The 26,544-nt window shown below is 37.2% G+C and overlaps 1 protein-coding gene across 4 annotated transcripts in view; it reads left to right on the top strand.

Annotated features, from left to right (window-relative positions):
- Positions 1-26,544, top strand: part of SMURF1 (SMAD specific E3 ubiquitin protein ligase 1) — a 127,000-nt gene that overhangs the window by 43,219 nt on the left and 57,237 nt on the right. The gene's annotated exons all lie outside the window — the stretch shown is intronic.

The following is a 26,544-nucleotide window of genomic DNA, read 5'->3' as shown; positions in this document are numbered from 1 at the left end:
CATGTATTTATAGCATTCTTCTAAACTGTTCATAAAGTTAAATTAGGAAATACACTACCTAAAATGTAAATTTTGTACCAAATAAATATCTCTCCCTTTGGTTTCACAGTGAGAAAGTGGAAGGAACACAGGGGTCACCAGAACCATATAGTTCTGAAAACCTGCAGGGCAAAGTCCATTAGATTTCAAAGTCTGAGAGTCATTTATCTTCTGGGCTTTACAAAGTGGCAGTCCCACCCTTTCCAAGGGCCTACACAGCAACCCGCCTCTTTCCAAATGCAGCCTTGGGGAGGCATTGGGGATACTGCCTTTTTCTTGGCTCCACCCTCTCTAAGCATCAGGGCCACACCCAGCCACTCTGCCATTTCTGGTGTACATACTCAACTCCTCCATAACAATGTAGTGGCAGCCAGGCTCTTCCCATTCTCCAAGGAATGTGTTCTACCCTCTCCAAGGCCTGAGACCGCACAGCTCTTCCACTGCAACAAGGTAGAAGGTCCACCCTCTGCCTTCAGGACAGACTCACCCTCTCCAAGTGCTTTAGTGGGTCTGCTCTCCTTCAGACTTCCGACCTTAGCTTCCATAGTTCTGCCTCTTAAGTTATTTTTCCTCCAACATGTCCCTTTTCTGCCCCTCTTAGTCCAGATTGGCAGTAGTTCCCGCAGATCCCACAGATTCTTGTTGACTTTCTATGTAGGAGGCAAGAATCATGCCCATCAGACAAAAGGAGTTTCCATAAATCCTTCCTGGATAACTCCATCTCCAATTCTGGCTTTTTCTGAAATGGCTTACTGGTTCTATGTTTGATTAAGTCCTCACATGGGTCACTATTCTCTGGGGTCTCCCTTCCTGGAAGCCCAGAATTTTCAGACCATCAATTTCTTGTTTCTTTTTACCCAGGAATTCAGTCCTCAGCTTATTTCTTTCCTGTCACATTTCATTAAAAGCTGTGAGGAGAAACCAGGCTATACTTTCCACATTTAATTTGGAAACCTCTTTTGCTAAAATCCAAGTTTGTGGCTTTTATCTAAATTTAGCCTTCTATCTAAAACCAGCAGTCAATTTTTCCAGATTATTCGCCACTTTAAAACAAGGATTGCCTACCAGATTGCCTAATTTCTGCCTAGAGCCTCATCAGAAGTACCTTTAGAGTCTACATTTCTACCAGTAGTCTCTTCAAAGCATTCTAGGCCTTCTCTGTCATGCTCCTTATAATTCTTTGAAAGTCTTCCCCTTATCAACTTAAAAAGCCACTCCAAAATGTTATTTGCAGACCACAGCAGTACCCCACTTCTCTGGTATCAGAATCTGTTCTAGTTTGAAAGCTGCTGGAATGCGATGTACCAGAAACAGAATGGCTTTTTAAAAAGAGAATTTTATTAAATTGCAAGTTTTCAGTTCTAAGGCTTTGAAAATATCCAAATTAAGGCAAGCCTATGAAAATGTCCAAATTAATGCCCCAACAAGGGGTTTCCTTCGCTTAAGAAAGGCCAGTGAAGTTTGGGGTTTCTCTCTCAGCTGGAAGGGCACATGGTAAAGTCTGCTAGCTTTCGCTCTGGCTGCTTGTTTCATGAAGCCCCCCATGGGGGCATTTTCCTTCATCTCCAGAAGTCTCTGGCTGCGTGGGTTCTAAAGCTTTTCCCAAAATGGTTCCTTCTTAAAGGGCTCTAGTAAGCAACCCCACATTGAATAGGTGGCAACACATCTCCATGGAAATCATCTAGTCAAAAAGTTACCACCCACAGTTGGGAGGGTCACATCTCCGTGGAAACAATCAAAAAGCTCCCACCCAGCAATATTGAATGAGGATTAAAGAACTTGACTTTTCTGGGGTACACAATAGATTCAAACCAGCACAGGCTGTTTCTATCTCTTGGCAATAGTAAATAATACTGCTATAAACATTGGTGTGCAAATGTCTGTTTGTGTCCTTGCCCTCAGGTGCTCTGAATATATACCTAGTAATGGGAATGCTGGAACATGTGGCAGTACTATACTTAGCTTCCTGAAGAACTGCCAAACTGTGGTGTACCATTTTACAGTCTCGCCAGTGGTGTATAAGTGTGCCTCTTTTTCCACATCCTCTCCAGCACTGGTCGTTTTCTGTTTTGTTTTTTGTTTTTATCCTGGCCATTCTAAGTGGGTGTCAGATGATATCTCATTGTAGTTTTGACTTGCATTTTCCTAATAGCCAGTGAAGTTGAGCATCTTTTCATGTGCCTTTTAGCCATTGGTATTTCCTCTTCTGAAAAGTGCTGTTCATGTCTTTTGCCCATTTTTTAAATTGGTCATTTGTCTTTTTGTTGTGGAATTGAGGAATCTCTATATATTCTGGATACTAAACCCTTATCTGACATGTGGTTTCCAAATATTGTCTCCCGTTGCTTAGGCTGCCTTTTTGCTTTCTTGACAGAGTTCTTTTATGCACAAAAGTGTTTAATTTTGAGGGGTTCCCATTTATCTATTTCTTTTTTCAGGGCTCGTGCTTTGGGTGTAAGGTCTAGGAAACCTACCTCCTATTACAAGTTTTATAAGATATTTCCCTAAATTTTCTTCTAAAAGTTTTATGGTCTAATTTATTAGCTCTAATATTTAGGTCTTTGGTCCATTTTGAGTTGCTTTTTGTGTGGGATATGGATCCTCTTTCATTATTTTGCATATAGATATCCTGTATCTCTAAATAAATAAATAAATTCTCCAAGCATCATTTATTGAAGAGGCTGCTCTGTCCCAGGTGGATTGGCTTGACTGCCTTATCAAAGATCAGTTGTCCATAGATGAGAGGGTCTATTTCTGAACACTCTATTTGACTGCGTTGGTCAGTATATCTATCTTTATGCCAGTACCATGCTGTTTTGACCACTTCCTAATATGCTGTAAGGCCAGTGTGAGACCTCCCACTTCTTTTTTTCTTTCTTAAGCTATTCGAGGCACCCTTCCCTTCCAAATAAATTTAATTACTGGTTTTTTTATTTCTGCAAAGTAAGTTGTTGGGATTTTAATTGGTATTGCATATAATCTATATATCAATTTGGGTGGAATGGACATCTTGACTATATTTAGTCTTTCAGTCCATGAGCATAGTATGCCCTTCCATTTATTTAGGTCTTCCATGATGTCTTTTAGCAATTTCTTTTAGTTTTCTGTGTATAGATCTTTTGTATCCTCAGTTAAATTTACTCCTAAATATTTTATTCTTCTGGTTGCTACTGTAAATGGATTTTTTCCCTTGATTTCTTTCTCAGATTGCTCGTAACTAGTATATAGAAACACTATTGATTTTTGGGTCTTGATTTTGTACCCTGCCACTTTGCTGTACTTATTTATTAGCTCTAGTAATAAATGCTGCAGACTTTTCAGGATTTTCAACATACAGTATCATGTCATCTGCAAACACTGAGAGTTTTACTTCTTGCTTTCCAATTTGAATGCCTTTTATTTCTTTTTCTTGTCTAATTGCTCTACTAGAACTTCCAGCATAGTGTTGAATAACAATGGTGACAGTGGGCATCCTTGTCTTGTTCCTAATCTTAGAAGGTAAGTTTTCAGTCTTTCACCATTGAGGATAATGTTAGCTGTGGGTTTTTCATATATTCCCTTTATCATGTTGAGGAAATTCCCTTTTATTCCTATCCTTTGAAGTGTTTTCATCAAGAAAGGATGTTGAATTTTGTCAAATGCCTTTTCTACATCAATCGAGATGATCATGTGGTTTTTCTGCTTTGATTTGTTGATATGGTATATTACATTAATTGATTTTCTTATGTTGAACCATCCTTGCATACCTGGAATAAATCCTACTTGGTCCTGGTGTATAATATTTTAATGTGCTGCTGGATTCAATTTGCAAGTATTTTGTTGAGGATTTTTGTGTCTACATTTATTAGAGAGATTGGTCTGTAATTTTCTTTTCTTGTAGTATCTTTGTTTGGCTTTGGTATTAGGGTAATGTTGGTTTCTTAGAATGAGTTAGGTAGCTTTCTTTCATCTTCAATTTTTTCGAAGTGTTTTTTCCTGAATACTCAATAGAATTCACATATGAAGCCATCTGGTCCTGGACTTTTCTTTTTTGGGAGCTTCTTGATGACTGAGTCAGTCTCTTTACTTGTGATTGGTTTGTTGAGGTTGTCTATTTCTTCTCAAGCCAATGTTGGTTGTTCATGCCTTTCTAGGAAGTTGTCCCTTTCATCTACATTGTCTAGTTTAGTAGCATATAGGTGCTCATTGTATTCTCTCATTACCTCCTTTATTTCTTCAGGGTCAGTGGTTATGTTTCCTCTTCCATTTCTGATTTTATTTATTTGCATCCCCTCTCTTTTTCTCAACCTAGCTAAGGGTCCATCAATTTTATTGATTTTCTCAAAGAACTAACTTCTGATTTTGTTGATTTTTTTTCGATTGTTTTCATGTTCTCAGTTTCATTTATTTCTGCTCTAATCTTTAATTCTTTCCTTTTGTTTCCTTTGGGGTTAGTTTGCTGTTTTTTCTCTAGTTCTTCTGAGTGAACAGTTAATTCCTTGACTTTTGTTCTTTTTTTTAATGTAGGCATTTATGGCAAATTAACACTGCCTTTGCTGCATTCCATAAGTTTCGATATGTTGTGTTTTCATATTCACTTGCCTCAGGATATTTACTGATTTCTCTTGTAATTTCTTCCTTGACCCACCAGTTGTTTAAGAGTGTCTTGTTTAGCTTCCATATATTTGTGAATTTTCTGGCCCTCTGTCTGTTACTGATTTCTAACTTCATTGCATTATGATCTGAGAAAGTGTTTTGTATGATTTCAATCTTTTTAAATTTATTGAGACTTGCTTTGTGACCCAACATATGGTCTGTTCTTGAGAATGATTCATGAGCTCTTGAGAAAGCTGTATCCTGCTGTTGTGGCATGTAATGTTCTGCAAATGTCTGTTAAGTCTAGTTCATTTATTGCATTATTCAAATTCTCTGTTTCTTAATTGATCCTCTGTCTAGATGTTCTATCCATTGATGAGAGCAGGGAATTGAAGTCTCCAATTCTTCCTTCAGTGTTGTCCATATTTGCCTCATGCACTTTGGAGCACTCTTGCTTGGTGCAGAAATATTTATGATTTTTATGTCTTCTTGTTGAATTGTTACTTTTATTAATATATTGTGTCCTTCTTTGTCTCTTTTAATTGTTTTAAATTTGAAGTCTAATTTGTCTGATATTAGTGTAGCTACTCCTGCTCTTCTGTACTTGTTGGTTGCATGAAATCCTTCACTTGAAACCTATTTTTATCATTGGATCTAAAATGAGTCTCTTGTAGACAACATATAGATGGGTCCTGTTTTTAAATCATTCTGCCAATCTATGTCTTTTGATTGGGGAGTTTAATCCATTAGCATTTAATGTTATTACTGTAAAGGCAGTGCTTTCTTCTTCCATTTTGTCTTTTGGATTTTATATGTCATATATAATATTTTTTCTCTTTTTACCTTTACTGATAGTCTTCATTTCTACACTCTTCTCTAGACCTCTCTCTCTCTCTTGCCTTTCCTATCTGCCTGTAGTGCTCCCTTTAGTGTTTCTTGCAGAGCTGGTCTTTGGGTCACAATTTTTCCCAGTGATTGTTTGTCTGAGACTATTTTAAACTGCCTCTCATTTTTTTTAAACTTTTTTATTGTATAATATAATATGCTCCTCATGTTTGAAGGAAAATTTTGCTGGATATAGAATTCTTGGTTGGCAGTTTTTCTCTTTTAAAATCTTGAATATATTATACTACTGCCTTCTTGCCTCCATGTTTCTGCTGAGAAATCTACACATAGTCTTATTGGGCTTCCCTTGTATGGGATGGATTGCTTTTCTCTTGTTGCTTTCAAAATTCTCTCTTTGACATTTGACAGTCTGATTAGTAAGTGTCTTGAAGTGTATCAATTTGGATCTGTTCTGTTTGGGATATGCTACACTTCTTGGATCTGTAATTTTATGTCTTAAATAAGTGATGGGAAATTTTCAGTGATTATTTCCTCCATTAGTCTTTCTTCTCCTTTTCCCTTCTCTTCTCTACACCACAACATGTATATTTGTGCACTTCATGTTGTCATTCAATTCCTTGGGATCCCACTCGTATTTTTCCATTATTTTCCCTATATTTTCTTTTGTGTGTCAGATTTCAGATGTCCAGACTTCTAGTTCATTAATCCTTTCTTCTGCATTCAAAAGGTTTCCATTGCTTTCTTCATCTCTTCTGTTGTGCCTTTCATTCCCATAAGTTCTGAGATTTGGTTTTTCAAACTTTTGAGTTCTTTCTTTTGTTCATTCATTCTTTTTTTTTTTTTTTTACATGGGCAGGCACCGGGAATCAAACCCAGGTCCTCTGGCATGGCAGGCAAGCGTCCTTGCCTGCTGAGCCACCGTGGCCCACCCTCATTCATTCTTTATATCCTCCCTCAAGTTGTTGATTTGATTTTTGTTAAGATTTTCCATGTCAATTCAAACATCCTGAATTAGTTGTTTTAACTTATGTATCTCATTTGAAGTGTCAGTTTGTTCCTTTGACTGGGCATATCTTTTATTTTCCTAGTATTACTCATTATTTTTTGCTGGCATCCAGACATTTGATTTCATTAATTAGTTTGTTCAGGAGGTTGTTTTCACTCCTTTACCTAGGATTTTCTTGCTGGTTGGCTTTGTTTTCTATCTGTTCTTTGACATTCAGTTCAACTTACTCTAGATCTGTAGCATAGGTTCTGTTTAACTGTTTAGAGTTTTTCAGTTCTTGTTTTTCTGTTACTTGCCCTGCCTATATGGAGCCTTTTGTTTTGAGGAGGGTCGCCTCAGATATTATAGACCCCAGTCAGATTCTCCTGGACCAGACAGGCCCAGGTCTCAGATGGAAATTGTAGCCAGCATTAGTTTTCCCTTAGGGTGTACCCCAGCAGGTTGACACATTTTGCTTTGAAGCCTCTAGTCTCTGTGCTTTTCCTGTTGTGGCCAGCATGTGGCACTTGTCTTCCCATGGCTTCCCAGCAGCATAAAGTGATGTGATACCTTTAATTTCAGCAGACTTTCTCTGTGTGGTTGAGACAGAAATAAGATAATATGATGTCTTTGTTTCAGTTTTCCAGTCCCTGAGGCCCGAATTCCTTGAAGGAGGGATGCCACTAGAGCTGGACCCAGCCTTTCTATTGGGAAAGATATACCCCTTAGGGAATTAACTCCTTTCACCTGAATAATTACTTTCTCAGACAGGCATAATTCTGCCCTTTCCTGGGGCAGTGCTGGAGCCTGAGAGGGCTTCCAGTTCTATCTAATGAGCTGTTAAGGTGCAGAAAAAAAGCTTTTTCAGAGCTGGATCCCTGCTTCTTGGGTTTGTCAATCATGAACTTAAGTTGGTTCTTGGCTATTCTAGTTTGTTAGCTGCCGGAATGCAATATACCAGAAACAGAATGGCTTTTAAAAGGGGGAATTTAATAAGTTGCTAGTTTACAGTTCTAAGGCCGAGAAAATGTCCTAATTAAAACAAGTTTATAGAAATGTCCAATGTAAGGCATCCAGGAATAGATACCTTGGTTCAAGAAGGCTGATGAAGTTCAGGGTTTCTCTCTCAAGTGAGAAGGCACATGGCGAACACAGTCAGGATTTCTCTCTCATCTGGAAAGGCACGTAGCAAACATGGCAAAATCTGCTAGCTTTCTCTCCTGGCTTCCTGTTTCATGAAGCTCCCCGGGAGGCATTTTCCTTCTTCATCTCCAAAGAATGCTGGCTGGTGGACTCTGCTTCTCATGGCTATGTCGTTCTGCTCTGTTCTCTCTGAATTAGTCTCATTCTCCAAAATGTTTCCTCTTTTATAGGACTCCAGAAACTAATCAAGACCCACCCAAATGGGTGGAGACATGTCTCCACCTAATCCAGTTTAACAACTACTCTTGATTAAATCACATCTCCAGGGAGATGATCTAATTACAGTTTCAAGCATACAGTGCTGAGTAGGGATTAGAAGAAATGGCTGCATTTACAAAATGGGATTAGGATTAAAACATGGCTTTTTTAGGGTGCATACATCATTTCAAACCCACACAATGGCTTTATGTATCTCTAGGCTCTATGTGCCCCCTTTTCTTGGTGTTCAGCCTTTTTTCCAGTATTTTGTTTTGTCTGACTCAAAAAGCCTCTTTTTTTCCTTTTTTGTCAGCCTGGCCACCTCTCTGCTAGGGCAAGAACTCCTAGTATCTTCAGTGCTTATTCCAGGTTTATCTGTGCTGGGGGCCTATTTTCAGTAGTCATAATTTGTTAATTAATTGCACAATTGGAGGTTGATTGAGCTAAACCCTTGCTGCTAATAAAGTTTGTTTTCTTCCCCCTTTGGGAACCAGCCTGCTGTACCTGTGGTTGAGGGGCACCAGCGTTTGTGACTTGGGGGATTTACAGTCCTGTGTGGGCTCTAAGCCTTTCCATCTGGTCCAGACTGGTGTATACTAGGTGTCAGGTCACTGAAATTGCCCCAGCAGTTGTTCTGTACCATTCCTGGCTGTTTACTAGCTGTTCTGGAGGATAAACTAAATTAAATTGCACACCTCACTAAGCCACCATCTTGCTCTTCCTCTGTCTGTGAAAATTTTAATCTCACCCTCACATTTTTTTAAACTTTTTTTATTGTATAGTTTAACATATATATAAAGCAAGGAAATAAAAAAGCAATAGTTTTCAAAGCACTTTTCAAAAAGTGGTTACAGGATAGATCCCAGAGTTTGTCACAGGCTACCATATGATTCTCTCATACTTTTTCTTTTAGCTGCTCCAGAATATAGGAGGCTAGAGGGCTTAAATAACTTTTTTATCATCACAATAGACTTTTTTTCCTTCTTTTTTGTGAACAATAACATATATACAAAAAAGCTATAAATTTCAAAGCACAGCACTACAATTAGTTGTAGAACGTATTTCAGACTTTGACATGGGTTACAATTTCACAATTTTAGGTTTTTCCTTCTAGCTGCTCTAAAATACTGGAGACTAAAAGAGATACCAAATTTAATGATTCAGCATTCATACTCATTTGTTAAATCCTATCTTCTCTGTATGGCTCCATCATCACCTTCGATCTTTCCATACCTCTCATTGGGTTTGTTTGGACTATGGCAATTCTAAATTTTTGATATTGGAAGGGTCTGTCACTAATATGGGGTAGGGAGATGGAACTATCTGATTCTGGAGAGGCTGGGCTAGGTTTCAGGACTTATCTGGACCAGGGACCCATCTGGAGGTTGTAGGTTTCTGGAAAGTTACTCTAGTGCATGGAACCCTTGTGGAATCTTGCATATTGCCCTAGGTGTTCTTTAGGATTGGCTGGAATGGTCCTGGTTGGAGATTAGCAGGTTTTGATAGGTAGCAAGCTCTACCTAATCACCCTCACTTTTGAAGGACACCTTTGTTGGATAAACAATTCATGGCTGGAAAGTTTTCTCTTTCGGAATCTTGAATATATCATGATACTTTCTTCTCTCCTCATGGTGCTTGTTGAGGAGTCTGAAGCTTCACCTTGTATGTGGTGAATCTCTTTTCTCTTGCTACTTTTGAGACTTTAGCTTCTCTTCAGCACTTGACAGTTTTATTAGTATATGTCTTGGAGTGGGTCTATTTGGATTTATCCTATTTGGATTTCATTGGGCTTCTTTGATTTGCATATTTAAGTCTTTTTTCAAGGTTTGGGAAGTTTTCCTCAATTATCTCCTCACGTAGTCTTCCTAGGCCTTTACCCTTCTTTTCTCCTTCTGGGAAACCACTGATTCTTATAATTGTGTGTTTGTGTTGTCTGTCATTTTCTTGAGATCCGATTCAAATTTTTCCATCTTTTTTGCCATTTGTTGTTTTCCAAATTTGAATTCAGTTGTCCTGTCCTCTAGTTCACTTATTCTTTATTCCACCTCTTCAAATCTGCTGTTGTGTGTCTCTGGTATATTTTTAATTTGATCTACAATATCTTACACTTCTGTAAGATCTGCTGTTTTTCTATTCTTTCAGATTCTTTTTTTTTTTTGGCATTGGCAGGCAACAAGAATCTAGTGTCTTCTTGATATCCCTTATGCCTTTAGTGAAACTATTGAACTTGTTTAGAAATTTGTATGAACATCTTTGATTAGTTGTTCCAAATTATGTGTGTCCTCTGGTGTTTTAATTTGGTCACTTTGGTGGACCATATTTTCTTTCATCTTCATATGCTTTGTAATTTCCTGCTGACTTTGAGGCATTTGATTATTTGATGAGGTTATTTTGAATGTTGATTTCCCTCACTCATCTAAGATTTTTCAGGTGCTTGGGTTTGTTTTGTCAGTCTCCTTTTGCACTTTGTTTGTCTGTAATTCCCCACCAAACCAAGGCCAGGACATCATACAGGAGGTGCACTGTAATTGAATTAGAGATCTGTTGAAGGCTAGGCAGAAAGGCAGTTTACCTGACTACAATTTCCTCTTTGGAGCAAATGGTGCTCTTGGGCTATCTCTTCCCCTCAGGCCTGACTGTCTCCAACTAAGTCACCCCACCTGGCTGGGACCCAACCAGGTACAAATCCAGTTAAGGCCACAGGTCTCAGTGTATGCTGAAAGCTGCCATCTCCCGGGCTGGGGGTGGGTGGGCAGTGTATACCTTGGCGGAAAATCCACTTATGATTTGGTTTAGTGGTCCCCAGGCTCCTGCATGGAATAACTTTGGGCTTTGGGACTGAGAGTGTCAACTTCCCCTGCCCACAGCAAGCCCAGGAGTGCCTGGTGGTATGGCACACCTTGCTCCCAAGTCCCTGCCTCTTTGCCCGTGCTTGCTATGGGCGCCTCAGGCCTCTGTGGTGAAAGGATAGAAGCAGCAGGACCCAGGGATTCTCTTTCACTGGCCATTTGTCAGATCAGATCAGCTCTGTGCCTCCCTGTTTCTCCTGAGAGAAGGGACCCTAGTCTTAGCCAAAAACAGGCGCCCACAGCACTCTGCCTCAGGTAAAGGTAGGCACCGTGTCCCAGCAGCAAGGTCTCTGCGTATGTATACCAAGTCTATAGGCTTCTAGGTTCCCCACAGTAACTCCTGGCTGGGGAGCTGAGAGGGAAGATTTCTCAAGCTGATGTAGAGGTAGAAGAGTGGGGACACCAATACCCCCTGCCCCCGCCCAAGTGCGGTCATGACGAATAAACTCACCCTGTCCTCTCAGTCATAATTTCTGTACTTTTTCATCCATGTCCTCTCTATTTAGTGTACATGTTCCTTTCTGGTCACTTGTATTCTGGAACCACTGTCTTGGTTGTTTTTCTATCACTTCTCTAGTTATTCCACAGAGTGGGGTGAACTCAGCCTTCCTATTCGCCATCTTCCCTCTTTGAGTTAGTTTTTACTTTACTGTATGTGATTATCTTTGTTGGGACAAGTGATTACTATCTTCTAAATTAGAAAATGTCAAGGAATTTTAAACGCAGTGTTGCTACATTTTTAGTATCATATCAAAGCATCAATAAAATGGTTTGGGTTTCAAATGCTAGATTGAAGCCTGTGAAGCTTTTTAGTTTTGTATTTGTCATGTCTAGGCATGAATTTCTCCTTTGAAAAGACTTCGCTTTCCTTATACACATTTAAAATATTCTTGAGTCATGGGGTCAAATGAGTAATTGACATTATATCTATATCAGATTTTTCCTTTGTCATACCATAACAGGAAGGCAGAGCATTTATTTTAGTAATTGCAATAGCAAACACATTTAATTGACAAAATGGTATTCATTTTAAATATCTGTCCCCTGCTTTTTTTTTTTTTTTAACTCGCTTTCTTAGGATGATTTCACAGGAAACGTAGAAAAGGACCCAACATGTATATATATGTATATGGACATAGGTATATAGTCCTGTGAGAGGTATTTGCTCACCCTTTTTACTAGGTCTCAACTCCAATCTAAAACCCTATTGGTTATATTATGCACCATTAAAAGAGAAAAAAATGCTATGGATTAAATGATAATAGTATTTTCTTGTCATCTCTAATTCTTATTTTATACTTATTGGAAGAGTAATTATTTAATGTAGATTTTATCACGTATTATTCTTGTGCATACATAATTTAAAAAATACAAGCAAAATAGATAAAATAATTCCTAAAATATCTTCACATCCAGCATCCATTTCTTCTGAATCAACCGTTTGATACAGAATCTACACTATTTGCACCTTTCCACATAATATGCCATCAAGAGTGTTGGCAGTGCAACTCTTTTAGATGAGGGCTCCATTCTTATCTCTGTAAGTCTGAATGCTGGCGGAGCAGCAGTGATAACTCTGTCACTGCTGTCACTAGCTGATTGTGCTGCAGCTCCATTTCAGAGATGTTAAAGTGCAGGTCTCAGAATTTAGGAAATACTGTATTGTAATATTCCATAGAGTGGAACACCTTTGAGGGTGTGGTAGGACAACATTCTTAGATTGGTAGATTTTCATCTAAATATATTCTTTTTTTTGCATGGACAGTCACTGGGAATTGAACTGCGGTCTCCAGCATGGCAGGCAGCCACTGTGGCCCGTCCTAAATGTATTCTTTAAAAATAATTTACTTTTGAAAACTGAAAGTTTCCCAATTTTTAAAGGAATACATCCTCATAGTACGATATTTGGAGAAATATGAAAGAAAAAATAACTTGCCAATTTTCTTTCTTTTTCTCTCAGAAATAGGACTATTAATCCTTTACTCTGATTTTTAATTTTTAAATCATTTTTCAGGCATACAGTTTTTATATATATTCTTTATCTTTAAAATTCCTGACAAAAGTAACATATACACAATTTTTAAATTACAGAATTATTTTCTATAGAAAGTGAAAGCCACCAGCCTGCCCTTTCCCCATCTCTCCATAGCAGGTCACCCCAAGATTAACTATTGGCTACAGTTTGGAATATGAAACTACAGATTTTGTTTTATGCCTATTTCACCATTTATTATTGCTGTCATTATATTTTATTAGTGTCATGGAATCATATAGCATTGTTTTATAATTTGTTGTTCACATTAGAAACATCTGTACTTCTTTCCATGTCAGTACATATAGATCTATCCTAGGATCCAGAGATCTAGCCCCTTCATTGCATTTTATTTTTAATATTTTATTTAAAAAGTTTAATACTTGCATGAATATATGAATAAATAAAATAGTATAATATTACAGAAGCGATTAGGTTGAAAAATTCATAATATCTTTCTCTTCCTTTCTCTATTCTCTGAAGTTTCTGTTTTTAGCTCCTTTGGTGACTCTAGATAAAAGAAATATAGTTCTAAGTGCATATTTAATTTTGCAGAACAGTGTAACTATGTTTTTAGAACGTCCACATTTGCACAAATTCTGTTGAAAGGTGACTGATGCCTGTAGCCTTACCGTTTACATTACTGCCTGCCCACCCCCTCCACCAGCCCTTTAAAAAATTAAAAAAAAACTTTTATGAATAAAACCAATCAGCATACAAATTAACATTCTTTTTCTTCATCACATAGTTGTATATTCATCATCATGATCATTTCTTAGAACATTTGCATCAATTCAGAAAAAGAAATAAAAAGAAAACAGAAAAAAAATTCATACATACCGTACCCCTTACCCCTCCCATTCATTGATCACTAGCATTTCAATCTACTTAATTTATTTTGACATTTGTTCCCCAAAATTATTTATTTATTTTTAATCCATATGTTTTACTCATTTGTCCATAAAGTAGATAAAAGAATCATCAGACACAAGGTTTTCACAATCACACAGTCATGTTGCAAAAGCTATATCATTAAACAATCATCTTCAAGAAATATGGCTACTGGAACACAGCTCTACATTTTCAGGCAGTTCCCTCCAGCCTCTCTGTTACGCCTTAACTAAAAAGGTGATATCATTTTAATGTGTAAGAATAACCTCCGGGATAACCTCTCGACTTTGTTTGGAATCTCTCAGCCATTGACACTTTATCTCATTTCTCTCATCCCCCTTTTGGTTGAGAAGGTTTTCTCAATCCCTTGGTGCTGAGTCCCAGCTCATTCTAGGATTTCTGTTCCACATTGCCAGGAAAGTCCACACCCCTGGGAGTCATGTCCCACGGAGAGAGGGGGAGGGCAGTGAGTTTGCTTGTCATGTCGGCTGAAAGAGAGGCCACATCTGAGCAACAAAAGAGTTCTCTGGGGAGTGACTCTTAGGCCTAATTTTAAGTAGGCTTAGCCTATCCTTTGTGAGGTTAAGTTTCATATGAACAAACCCCAAGATTGGGGGCTCAGCCTATTGCTTTGGTTGTCCCCACTGGTTGTGAGAATATCAAGAATTTTCCACTTGGGGAAGTTGAATTTTCCCCCTTTCTCACCATTTCCCCAGGGGGACTTTGCAAATACTTTTTTATTCACTGTTCAAATCCTTCCCTCAGCCCATTTTTGTTGAGAAATATCCCATCTGCAAATTAGACCAAGGTGTAGTTCCTGCTCCATTCCTGAATTTTTGCAACATCTTGTTCTTCTCCCTATCACTTGGTTTCTTTAACCTTGAATCTAGGAATAATAGCCTCTGACATATAGCATTCCCTTGTCACAATACTGACATGGCTATTGAATCTTTAGAGACATATGTATTGAGTCTTAGAAATAGGTACAAAGAACAGAAAAATACTGAGATGAATCCATTAAAATGCTGAATTTCAGAATATTATTAAAATTCCAAGTTGCTGTTTTATAGAGGAATCATATTTTGCTTGTCTTTTGTACAGAGTACAAATTTAAATGGGGTCAATTCAGGATCCTGATATGCCCCTTAATAATCTTAGGATGACCAATTTTGATGATTAGTCTTTTAAAAAAATTTTCAAAATACATACCATAAAATCACATTAAAAGACTTTAAATTGTTGAGTCAGGGAAATGCAAAATAAAACCTAAATTCTTCTAATTTTGTATATAATATTTTCCCCCTGTATAGTGAGGTTAAAATGTCTAAACCTTCAGATATGGAACTCCCATTTATTAAAATTGACTTGTACACTGTACAATGAATTAAATGTATCGTGTTTCATTTGAAATTTAATTGTGTTTCCTGTAATTAATTTATTTGCATGTTTAAACCTCTGTCCGAATATGAAGTAGGAATATTCTACCTCAGTTTTTTAAATTTAGCTGAAACTACATTTTACATTGATAAAATGGTGGTAAATTCTTACCCCTAGATCCTTTCTCCTACTCCTCGCTTCCTTTTCTTTAGCGCATAACAAGAGCGTTTACGTCTGTCAAGAATCAAATAGTTTGTAGCTTTTCAGAAAATCAAACTGAATTCTAAACTGGAAAAGATGGATGAAAAATTTAAGTACAGTTAAAAATTGGTTACCGCTTCCCCTAATTAATTTTATTATTATTATTATTATTATTATTTTTTTTTTTTTTTTTAAGGAAAGACAGAGAGAAGGAAGGAAGGATAGAAGGAAGAAAGGAAGGCAGAAAGAGAAACATCTTTAAACATTTTCTTGTTTTTTATTGTATTTTGTTTTTCCGTTTTTGTTACATGGGCTGGGGCCGGGAATCGAACCGAGGTCCTCCGGCATAGCAGGCAAGCACTTTGCCCGCTGAGCCACCGCGGCCCGCCCAATTTTATTATTTTTAAGGTCTCAAAAATCACTTTACTATGTATGGCCTTCTTTTCCCTACTAGTTTTATCTCTGGGCCGTTGTTTCTTGGATTTGTATTTAACATCTGATAAGGGTCATCTTGTTTTTCTCTTTGGCTCTGAATATTCTTTTTGCTTCATAAGATATGTATATTTGACCTTCATTTCCTTCCTTCTACATTATGAAATTTTCCTTTTGTAGTCTTCTGTTTCAACCTTAATTTGATCGTTGATAGAATGCTTCTAGTATTAATTTATAAGCTAGGACTATTAATTGATGATTGTTGTTCAAACAAATGTACTAAAACCTATTCAAATAAATAATTTGCTCAAATAAATAAAATATACTTCTTTACACTTGTCACCTGGGGAGGCTGGATGAATAGTTCTAGTGTTGTTTATCTCAGAACTTGGAATTGCATTTTTAAATTACGGGCAAGTGCTTCTTGCTGTCTTTCTTACTAGATAAAGGGCAACATCCTTCACCTACCTAAATTCATAGACTTTTGGCCTATTGTCACCCTCAGTGTATTTAAATAAATGCTTGAAAATAAAAGGCAGAGGTTCTTTTAATTTCAGGCATAATTGGTTTCAAGTCCTCCAGCCATGGGAAAGAACCCCTGTACTTTCATTCTAACTCAGTCAGTTGTTTCAGCTGAGGCATTTGGCACAAACTTTTCCCCTTTTTTAGTGTTATTTAGTCCTGAAGTTCTGAATAGTTCTGGACTTTGTAAAAATTGGGACTGTTCATCAAACTGAAGAGATTAATTTGACTATTTTTAAATGGATTTTGTCCTACATAATTAGAAAAATAAGAGAATGACATGTTGGTATTATTTCAGGTTAAAAATCTTTACATAGAGTTCTATTTCTTTGTTGTAGTTAGCTATACCTCGTGATGATTTCCTGGTTCTATATTTTCATTTTTTTGTATGCTGCGTGGTGGGGGGTCACATTTTGTTCTTTTTCTATGTGACTGTCCTATTATTGAAGCACCATTTGTTGAATTTTTGGGGGGGGCGCGGGGAGGTGCATGGACTGGGAATTGAATTCTAGTCACCTGCATGGTAGGTGAGAATTCTACCGCTGTACCACTCTTGCCAACCCCTGGTTCTGTATTTTTGCAAATAATTCTTAAGCTGATTGTTTATGGAAGAAAAAGTACCAATCAATCCAGATACCACTATAGTTGATAAAAAATAGGCGAGTACCACTTTTTAGAAATATATAACAACTTTATTGAGATATAATTCATATACTATAAAATTCACCTTTCTCAAGTGTGCAATCCAGTGGCTTTTAATATATTCCCAGAGTTGTACGTCTATCACCACTACCTAATTCCAGAATATTTTCATTACTCTTAAAAACACACACACACACACACACACACACACACACACACCTTTCCCCATGGGTAGTCATTCCTCACTCTCCCTCCCTCAAGTCCCTGGCAGTACTACTTCCTGTCTCTGTGGATTTGCTTATTTTGGGCATTTCATATAAATGGAATTATATAATAGGCTGTCTTTTGAAACTGGCTTTCACTTAGCATAATGTTTTCCAGGTACATCCATATCGTAGCATGTGACAATTTCATTCCTTTTATGGCTGAATAATAGAATGAAGTTCTGTTGTGTGGATATGCTACGTTTTGTTTATCCGTTCATTAGTTGATGGGCATATGGATTGTTTTCACTTCGGGGTAGTGTGAATAATGCTGCTAATGAACATTTTGTACAAGTTTTTGTGTTAGATGTGTTTTCAGTTCTCTTGGGTATAGAAGTATGGTTGTGACTGTGAGTGATATGCCAACTCTGTGTTCAACATTTCAAAGAACTGCCAAACTATTTTCCAAAGTGGCTGAACCATTTTATAATCTTCCCAGAAAGGTGTGGGGGTTCTGATTTCTTCACATCCTCACCAATGCTCGTTATTGTCTATCTTTTTAATTTTAGCCATCCTGGTGGGTGTGAAGTGATATCTAAGTGTGGTTTTGATTTGTGTTTTTCAGATGACTAATGATGTTGAGTATCATATGCTTATAGGCTGTTCGTTCGTATATCTTCTTTTGAAAAATGTCTATTCAGATCCTTTGCCCATTTTTAAATTATCTTTTTATTGAGTTGTGAGAGTTCTTTGTATATTCTGGACACAAGTCCCTTATCAGATACATGATTTGCAAATATTTTCTCACATTCTATGGGTTTTCTTTTCACTTGATAGTGTCCCCCGACTATAAAGGTTTTAAATTTTGAGAAAGTTCGATTTATTGTTTCTTTTGTTGCTTGTGCTTTTTGTATCATATCAAAGAAACCATTGCACAGTCATGAAGATTCACTCCTTATCTTAGTTTCCCAGTTGCTAAAGCTTATAATGTTTTTTTTAAACAACAAGAATTATTGGCCTATAGTTTTTAGACTAGGGAAGTCCAATTTTGAAGCATCATCAAGGCAATGCTTTCCCCCTGAAGACTATGGCATTCTGGGGCTGGCTGCTGCTGGTCATTGGGTCCTTGGCTTTTCTATCACGTGGCAGTGCTCATGGAGATGTTTTCTCCTTCTTCTTCTGGGTCTGTTGACTTCTGGTTTCTTCCTCTGGCTTTCTCTATGTCTGAATTTGTGTTTATAAAGGACTCCAGTAATTCATCGTGAAGTCCAACCTGATTCATTTGGCCATTCCTTAACTAAAAGTAACATCTACAATAGGTGCTCTTTATAATGGATTCATACCTATAATGGATTAAAACTAAGAATATGTTTTTTTCTGAGGTACATAATTCAACCTATTACACTCCTATACTTTCTTCTAAGAGTTTTCTAGCTTTACCTGTTAATTTAGGTCCTTGATCCATTTTGAGTTACAGTTTGTGTATGGTGTGGGGAAGGGGTCCATCTTCATTCTTTTGCACATGGGTTTTCAGTTTTCCAGCACACACTTGTTGAAAATACATACTATTCTCTTCTCTTTGAATGAGCTTGGCACCCTTGTCAAAAATCAATTGACCGTAAATGTAAGGGTTCATTTGTGGACTGTCAATCCTAGTCCATTGATGTATGTCCTTATGCTAGGACCACACTGTTTTGATTACTGTTGGGAAGTGTAAGTCCTCCAACTTTGTTCCTTTTCCAAGATTGTTTTGGCTGTTCTGGTCCCTGGCATTTCCATATGAATTTCAGGATCAGTTGACAATTTCTGCAAAAAAGTAGCTGGAGATTTGATAAGGATTGTGTTGCAAGGCAGAGGGGAATATGATGCCATTTTATTTTAATAGTCTACCACATCTCTACTGTTAATTGCATTTACCTCCTAGGATGGGTTTGTTATTGGGAGTATGCATGTAAGTCCTCTATCTCTCTGGTTAAATCAGTGAAAATCCCAAACTGGAATTCTTTGAAAAACTCTGAGCTCACTACATACTCTTGCCTGATTTATATCATTAAAAAAAATACTGCTGGCATCCTGTGGTCAGAGGTTTTGCAGTTTTTAATTCTTTCCACTAAAGTTTTGAGATCAGTGAAAATATGATGAAATGAAGACAAGGAAAATCTAGAGAGTTGGGGTTTTCCAGGTCGTTAGCTGTATCTTAAAATGGTGTGAAAGGTACTGGTAGTCTTATTAGAGAATAGATGGTGTGGCTTATTATTATTATTATTATTATTATTTTCCTATCTTGGGAAAGGAACTACTTTAGAAAGCAGCTAAACCGATTTGTACAAAAATGTGTATTTTGCTCTTTGAGTGAATTCAGTTCGTCATCGTTGTTCTCATTCTATGTGTAAGGAAGGCACTGTGTTAGATGCTGTTGGACGGGGGGAATTAGACCTCCGTAGTCTACTGAAACACCCTCCAGAGAAGCCCATCTCCTGCCTCTTCTCTCCATTCCTTTTCATTTTCTATTCCAGATCCTAAGTTCAGCTTTCCGGGGGGCGGGGTGGGGGAGAATTCTAGTCTATTTGGCTGTTCTTTGCCTACAGGATAAAGTCTAAATTCCTTAGGGTTTCTTGTACAAACTTTTCTAGTTTGGCTCTCCCCTCTCCTCTTGCTCCTGAACCAAACATCCCCTGGAACCACCCACTCCTGCCTGAATGCACTGCACCTCTCAAACTTGGTCCTGCTCTGTAAAATGATCCCCCCCCAACCCCCACTGCTTGGCAGGGGCTGGTCATTCTTTCTTGTCACCCACAGCAATGTGTTCATAACTCTGTTCATCGTATTTATTTCCTTTTCTTTTTGCTGCTGCTGTAGAGAAGAGGCAGAATCTTATCTTAACCCTTTCTGTTTCTCTGGGGGCACAGGCCTGGTGCAAAAGTACTTATTAAATGTTATTTTAAATGACTGAGGCAGAGTACCTGCTTTAAGAACCTTATATTCCACCAGGGAGAGAAGATAACCAAAGAACTGAAGCGAACCAGTCCATGACCAGAGGAAAAGCCAGTTTATTATTCGGCTGAGTTCTGCAGTTTCTCTTGACCTGATATGGTACAAATATAAATCTGTCCAGTTTTAATCAACCATATAACTTAGTGTCCTGTAAATTTCTCTGAGTGCTGTGTCGTTCTTTGCCGTGTTGCTGCCTTTTGTACAGTAGAGCTCCAGACAGAGTGGGGGCTTAGGTGTTTGGTGACTCAGTGCAGAAATGTGAGGCAGTTAGTGATGAAATGAGAAAATAGACTGTTCAACATTATACGCACAGACTTGCCAGATTTAAAAAAATCATTCTATGTTGTGCGACCACCTAGCAATTCATGTTTTGTTATTATCTAGCTGCCTCTCTCCCTTTGATTAAACATCATTTTTTCTTTTTCTCCCAGCCAGGTAGCATGTTCCTAGAAAGAGGTCAGTCCTACTCAATTGCCTTTTGTAATATCCATGAAGTGTTCATTTTGGGATTCAAATATTATAGTCTTCCTCCCCAGCTTCAGTTTCTTTAAGTTATCAGAAAATAAGGTAATTTTCTGTTATATTTAAATTTTAAGGCTCACATTTAGCTCTTAAATGTAAGGGGAAGAAGGTAGATGATTTTACTTACTCTTGTAGTAAATTTAGCTTTATTATCTAACTAAATAAAATTTCACTGACTGGGAATTTTTTGTTTTGTTTTATGTGTATTTTAAATAAAAGCATCTCTTTAAGGTAAAAATGAAAATTTCACTGGTAGCTCTCTTGTTTTATTTGTTTGAAAAGAGCTTTATTTTGTCTTGATTTTTGAAAGTGATTTTTGCTGGGTAGAGAACTGTAGGTTAGGAATTATTTTCCTGATGATATTCCCTGTCCTCTGACTTCCGTAACAGAAAACTTGAGAAGTCAACCATCAGTACTTGGAAAATTGGAAATACTTTCCATTTTTTTGTGGTTGCTTTTAAGATTTTTCTCTTTGTTTTTTATTTTTTTGCAGTTTCACTTTGATGTACCTAGATGTGGATTTCTTTTTGTTTATTCTGATTGGAAGTTTTGAATTTATGGATTGATATTTTTCATCAGTTTAAAAACTTTTTTTTAATATATTTTATTTTTTGTGTTTTTCTTTTTCATCAGTTTTTGAAAGTTCTCAGCCATGATCTCTTCCAGTGTTACTTTTGTCACATTCTCATTCACTTTATATGGGACTCCAATTAAACTTATGCTAGACTTTCTAACAATAACAGTTTATTTTGCTCTTCTTTTTCTAATTTCTTAAGGTAGAAGCTTAGATTTTTGATTTGCAACTTCTTTTCTAATAAAAGCATTTTAACCTATACATTTCCCTCTAAATGTCAATTTAGCTGCATCCCACAAATTGTTTTGAAGTTTTTTAAAATAGCATTTATTTTTTTAAACTTTTAAGTTAATCGTGCAATATAGAAAACTGCAAAGCACAAAAAGCAAAGAATGTAGAAGTCATCCAGAATCACAACAGTTTACAGTTTGACATATCCTTCTAGGTTCTTTATGTGTATACACATAACTGATCATATGTTTTTATGTGGTTAAGATCACACAGAATGTATCATGCTTTTTCATGAATATTTACCAATTCAAAGTCCTAAAGCCATGACTATTGTGAAAACCAAGAATACATGACACCATGCCTTTCCTGGGAACAAAAATTTCATAAAAGACAAAAATGGCAACAGTCCTCTATAGATAGACATTGGTGGAGTTACAAATACTGCATCCCCTTAATGCTCTATTTAACCCACAACTTTTGAGATGTTGTTTTATTTTGTTTGTTTTCCTTTTCTTTCAGTTCCAAATATTCTATAATATCCTTTGGGACTCTCCCTTTCACCCATGGATTATTCTGACGTGTGAAGCTTAATATCCAAGTATTTGGAGATTTTTCTCTTATCTTTCTGTGTGGATTTCTAGTTTAATTCCATCTTGGTCACAAAACATACTTTGTATGATTTCAGTCTTTCAAATTTGTTAAGATTTGTTCCATGACTCAAGATGTGGTTTGTCTTGGTGACTGTTCCATGTACACTTGAAAAGAATGTACACATAGCTGAGGTTACATGGAGTGTTCTATATATTCAATTTGATCCAGTTAGTTGATGGCGTTGTTCAGTTCTATTTCCTTGCTGACTCTGTCTCTTACTAGTTCTATTGATTTCCGAAAGGAGGTATTGAAATCTCCAGCTGTAATTGTGTATTTGTGTATTTTCTCCTTTCAGTACTGTCTGTTTTTGCTCACGTACTTTGAAACTCTATTGGTAGGTACATATACACATAGGATGAATTGACTGTTACTATGTAGCATCACTTTTTATTCCCCATAATTTTCTTTACTTTGAGTCTACTTTGTCGAATGATAATATGACTATTCCAGCTTTCTTACTATTAGAGTTTGCATGATGTTTTTTTTTTCCCCCACACAAGTTGTGATTTTCCTGGTTCTTCCTATGCTGAGTAATTTTGGATTATTTACTGGGCTGTGTCTTGAATCCTATGGAGAATGTTGATGTATTTCTCTTGCAGGCATTGACCTGTTGGGTTCAAGGCACATGTTCTATGTCAACTCCGTTTTTAAAACCTTTGCAATGCTACTTGTATCTGACCCATCTGTCACCACCAAAGGCCACTTGGGACATGGCCAGGATTTACCCCATGGTTCAAGGGCTTTGGACATTGATATTTGAAAATCATTCGTAATAGTTCAGAACCAAAGCTTGAGATTTTCGTAGCCACTAAAGTGACACAAAGCTGAACTGCTATCTGCCCTCCAGTGCTAGTTCTCCAGACACCCTATTCTTGACAGTTACCAGGCTCAAGCCCTGGACCAAATCCTTGAAGGGCATCTCTCAGCAAATGCCCCCATGGCAAAAGCAGCTGGGTTCATGGCTTCTCTCTGTGCTCAGGTACTGACTTGGTCTGGGCCGGTTACATCCTGACTCCCTTAGTCAGGTTAGATGGTGCTTTTTGCAAGATGTGTTTTGTATTTCCTTTGACTTTTGTTTTCTTCAGCAGACTGATTTGCCTCATCTGCTGCAAATAATGATTTTTAAATTTTATTTTTCACATTTTCTAGGTTTTGAATTAGAGCTGCTCATCATATTCTCCACTCATCTTCTCCTGTTCTTCAAGAAAACATTATTTTAGTTGTGGTTCTTTAAGAAAACATTATTTTAGGTCCTTAAATTTAACGTCAAGTGCCTATTTCATTGCCTGTCCATAGTAGGTAGGCACATAATAAGTATTTATAGATGTTTCTGCTATAATGGAATATTTTATGCTGAGAAACCTAACATTCTGCAAAATCATGCACTAAAAATAACAAGTATTTTATGAGAAAAGTAAGATTGTGGCAGATCTCTCAAAATCTATGCAACGGGGTAACTACTTGCAAAAGCTAGTAACACTAGTACCTGAGGAGACTACATGGACCACCCAGGTAGGTGTCTCCTTGTGGCTGGTGATTGCTTAAATGGAAACCAAAATGCACAAAGCCAGTAGAGTGGAACTTCTCACAGTAGGGTTGCAGAGGGTGAGTGTAGAGAGGCACTGCAAGTAGAAGTGCAGCCCTGAGGCGATGGGGGGTTGACACCTCACACAGCTGGATGAGGCTGTGTGTGTGTCTCTGTGTCTGTCTGTCTGTCTTTCTAGGGAGTGCAGGCTCTCGTTTCAGCTTTTTTTCAAATATAAGCTGCCAAAGCCAAGCTAAGTGAGAGCTTTCTCCTTTCTTGCCTAAGATTTTAATTTCGCTCTCTCCACTTAGAAAACTCACAAACCAGTCAATACACCTTCTCTGCTCTAATGATGTCACTCTCACTTCACATCCAAACATGAGCTTGTCTATGCTACAGTGACAGCCTAGCAGAACAGAGGCTTTTGAATTGAATTGAATTTCCTTTTGTTCTTTTCAGATTCACCTGTTAGTCTTCTAAGCAGCTGCTGATGTTAAACTCAAGTGACTTAAAATACACTGAGTTAACCAGAGCTGGAAGAATTTTTAAAATTACCTGGGGAGATATGTAAACAATTGAGTCAACATATATATTGGCTTAAACATGTTCAGTTTTAACAGTTGTTCCAATTCATTATTAGGAGACATTCTTTTTCTGTTTATAAAGCTATTCATTGTTCCTTTTGATTTCCTTCCTTGCAACGGGGTTATTATGAATTTTTTTTGTTTGATCCTAATCATGCTTCTAATATTTTTAGTTGCTGCCCTGAAATATGTAAGGTTACACTTAGATAATAATTACTGGTTTTAATTTTGAGAAGTGATATATATGGTTTCAAATAACTTCATTCTATTGTTTTTAGTTTTGTTAATGTTGTGCATACATTTCAACCAAGCAATTAATGAAACTCACAATTTGACCTGTTTTCTGCTATTTTTGACAATTCAAATTAATGTATTATACAACATAGAAAGTATTTATGGGATTTTTCATTAATATTTAGATTTACTCATAAGCAACTAAAAATTGAAGAATTAGTTTCTTATCTCAGTTTAATCTGAGGTATAAATTTTTATTTTTAACTGGAATATGCGTACAGAAAAAATAGGGAGATATACTTTAGGGTTGACTAATTTTTCCAAATAAGGAAAATTTCTTAAAGACCAATCCTCTATATGAGGAGAAAATAACTCATAAATGACACTTAGCTTGGCATAAAATGTTTTTTGCATGCAGATTTCAAGAATGAAACTAAAAATGGCTTAGGATTTGGGTGCTGTTCTTATAAAAATGATATATTTTTATAAATGGTAATTTGGTGTTAATTTAATTTTATTATAGGGTGGTTGCTCGGCTGCATTATATTGATTTTGGGCAGCAAATTCCAGGGAAATCTTTGTTTTCTAGGGCAAGTCACAATAACTCTGTATGGTGATAATACTTTTCTTACCTAACTTCTGTAGCTAAAGTTGAAAACGGAATTAGGAGTGTGTTTGGAAATGAGAAAGAAGGAAATTTGACAAATATCAAAAATGTCAGACTGAAGGCAGCTTTTTTTGGCTTTGGAAATACTTTATTTTTAAAATACAATGTTATTGAGATATATTCACACACCATACAGTCCAAAGTACACAATCAGTGGTTCATAGTATCATCAAATAGTTGTGCATTTGTCAGCATGATAAAATTTAGAACATTTTCATTACTCAAGAAGAAGAAATAGGGCAGTGTGATGGTGGCTCAGTGGCAGAATTGTCACTTGTCATGCTGGAGACCCGGTTTTGATTCCCGGTGCCTGCCCATGCAAAAAATAAAATAAAGTAAAATAAAAGCAAAGAAATAAACATAAAAAAGAAAACCCTAAACATCCCATACTAGTTAATTTGTATTCCTTTTTTGGAAAATGTTTCTTCAATATAAGGATTTCTGAGATCACCAAAAACTTCTTATTCTAGAAGTGGAGAGAAGCAGGGAAAAACAGGGTGAGTTGTTGATGTGTAGCTTGCACTTCTTCTCCCATTTTTTGAGCAATTTAAAATTATTTGGATGCCACATTTATATCTTATTCCCTCATTTTACTCTTGTTCCTTCCTATGCCATTGCCTCTGCACCTATCTATGTGTCTTATAGATGATGTGTAAAGGCAAAGGACATGAAATGCTTCTAGCATAAGTCTGGACAGAGTATCTGAGCTCTGCAGTCAGTAGGAAGAGGACTCTCCTTGAAAGACCAGCATGGAGTCTTGACTCCCCCATTTCATAGATAGATATACAATCTTAGCATTTCTCTTTCCCAGTTTCCACAGTTGAAAAATGGGGATACAATATTACACTCATCATGAGGTTGTGTATTTAAATGAGTACTGTTGTTAGCACATTGCCAGGCACACAGTATGCCTTTAATACATGTGGTGATGGTGGTCATGGTGTTATAGTAATATTATTAAGATTAGTTAAAAGTAACAATGGCAGCTATCTTTATTGAGTACCTATTGTGATCCTTACAATATCCCTGAAAAGTAGATTATCTCTATGGGGCAGATGAGAAAATTAAGGCCCTGAGAGGTTAAGTAATTTGTCTCATGTCACCCATCTGGTAAATAGGTGAGCTGGAGTTTGTGCCCAGGACTTAATGATTTGAAAATCCATGCATGTCTGTTCGTCTGGTATAGTGAAGAAAGATTATATGGCTTCAGGTCCCAGACAGTGAAATTGGGCTCTGTACATCCAATTGAGGGCTGAAGAGGATTGGGGAAGGAGGAATGAGTTGTGGCAGAAGTAGGTTATACTTGCTTCCCAGAGTTGGAAAAGGTGGAGGAGGAGCCCAGAGTGATCCAAGTGACAGTTCTTGGAATCCAAAGAAGTAGAAAAACCCTAATTTAGATTAGAGTGGAAGCCAGGAGCAGCTCAGAAGAGAACAGAGGATCTAGCTAGGGTTCAGCTGGGAACAGGACCCGGACGAGGAACATTTTGCATTTGAGGGAGAAATCCAGGGCTCCTTGGTGTCAGATCTCTCTCCCTCCCTGTCCAAAACTGGACTTGTGAAGAGTAGT

This window comes from Tamandua tetradactyla, chromosome 23 (assembly GCF_023851605.1).
Source record: "Tamandua tetradactyla isolate mTamTet1 chromosome 23, mTamTet1.pri, whole genome shotgun sequence".
Taxonomy (NCBI): Eukaryota; Metazoa; Chordata; class Mammalia; order Pilosa; family Myrmecophagidae; genus Tamandua; species Tamandua tetradactyla.
This window is presented reverse-complemented; position numbering and strand designations above follow the sequence as displayed.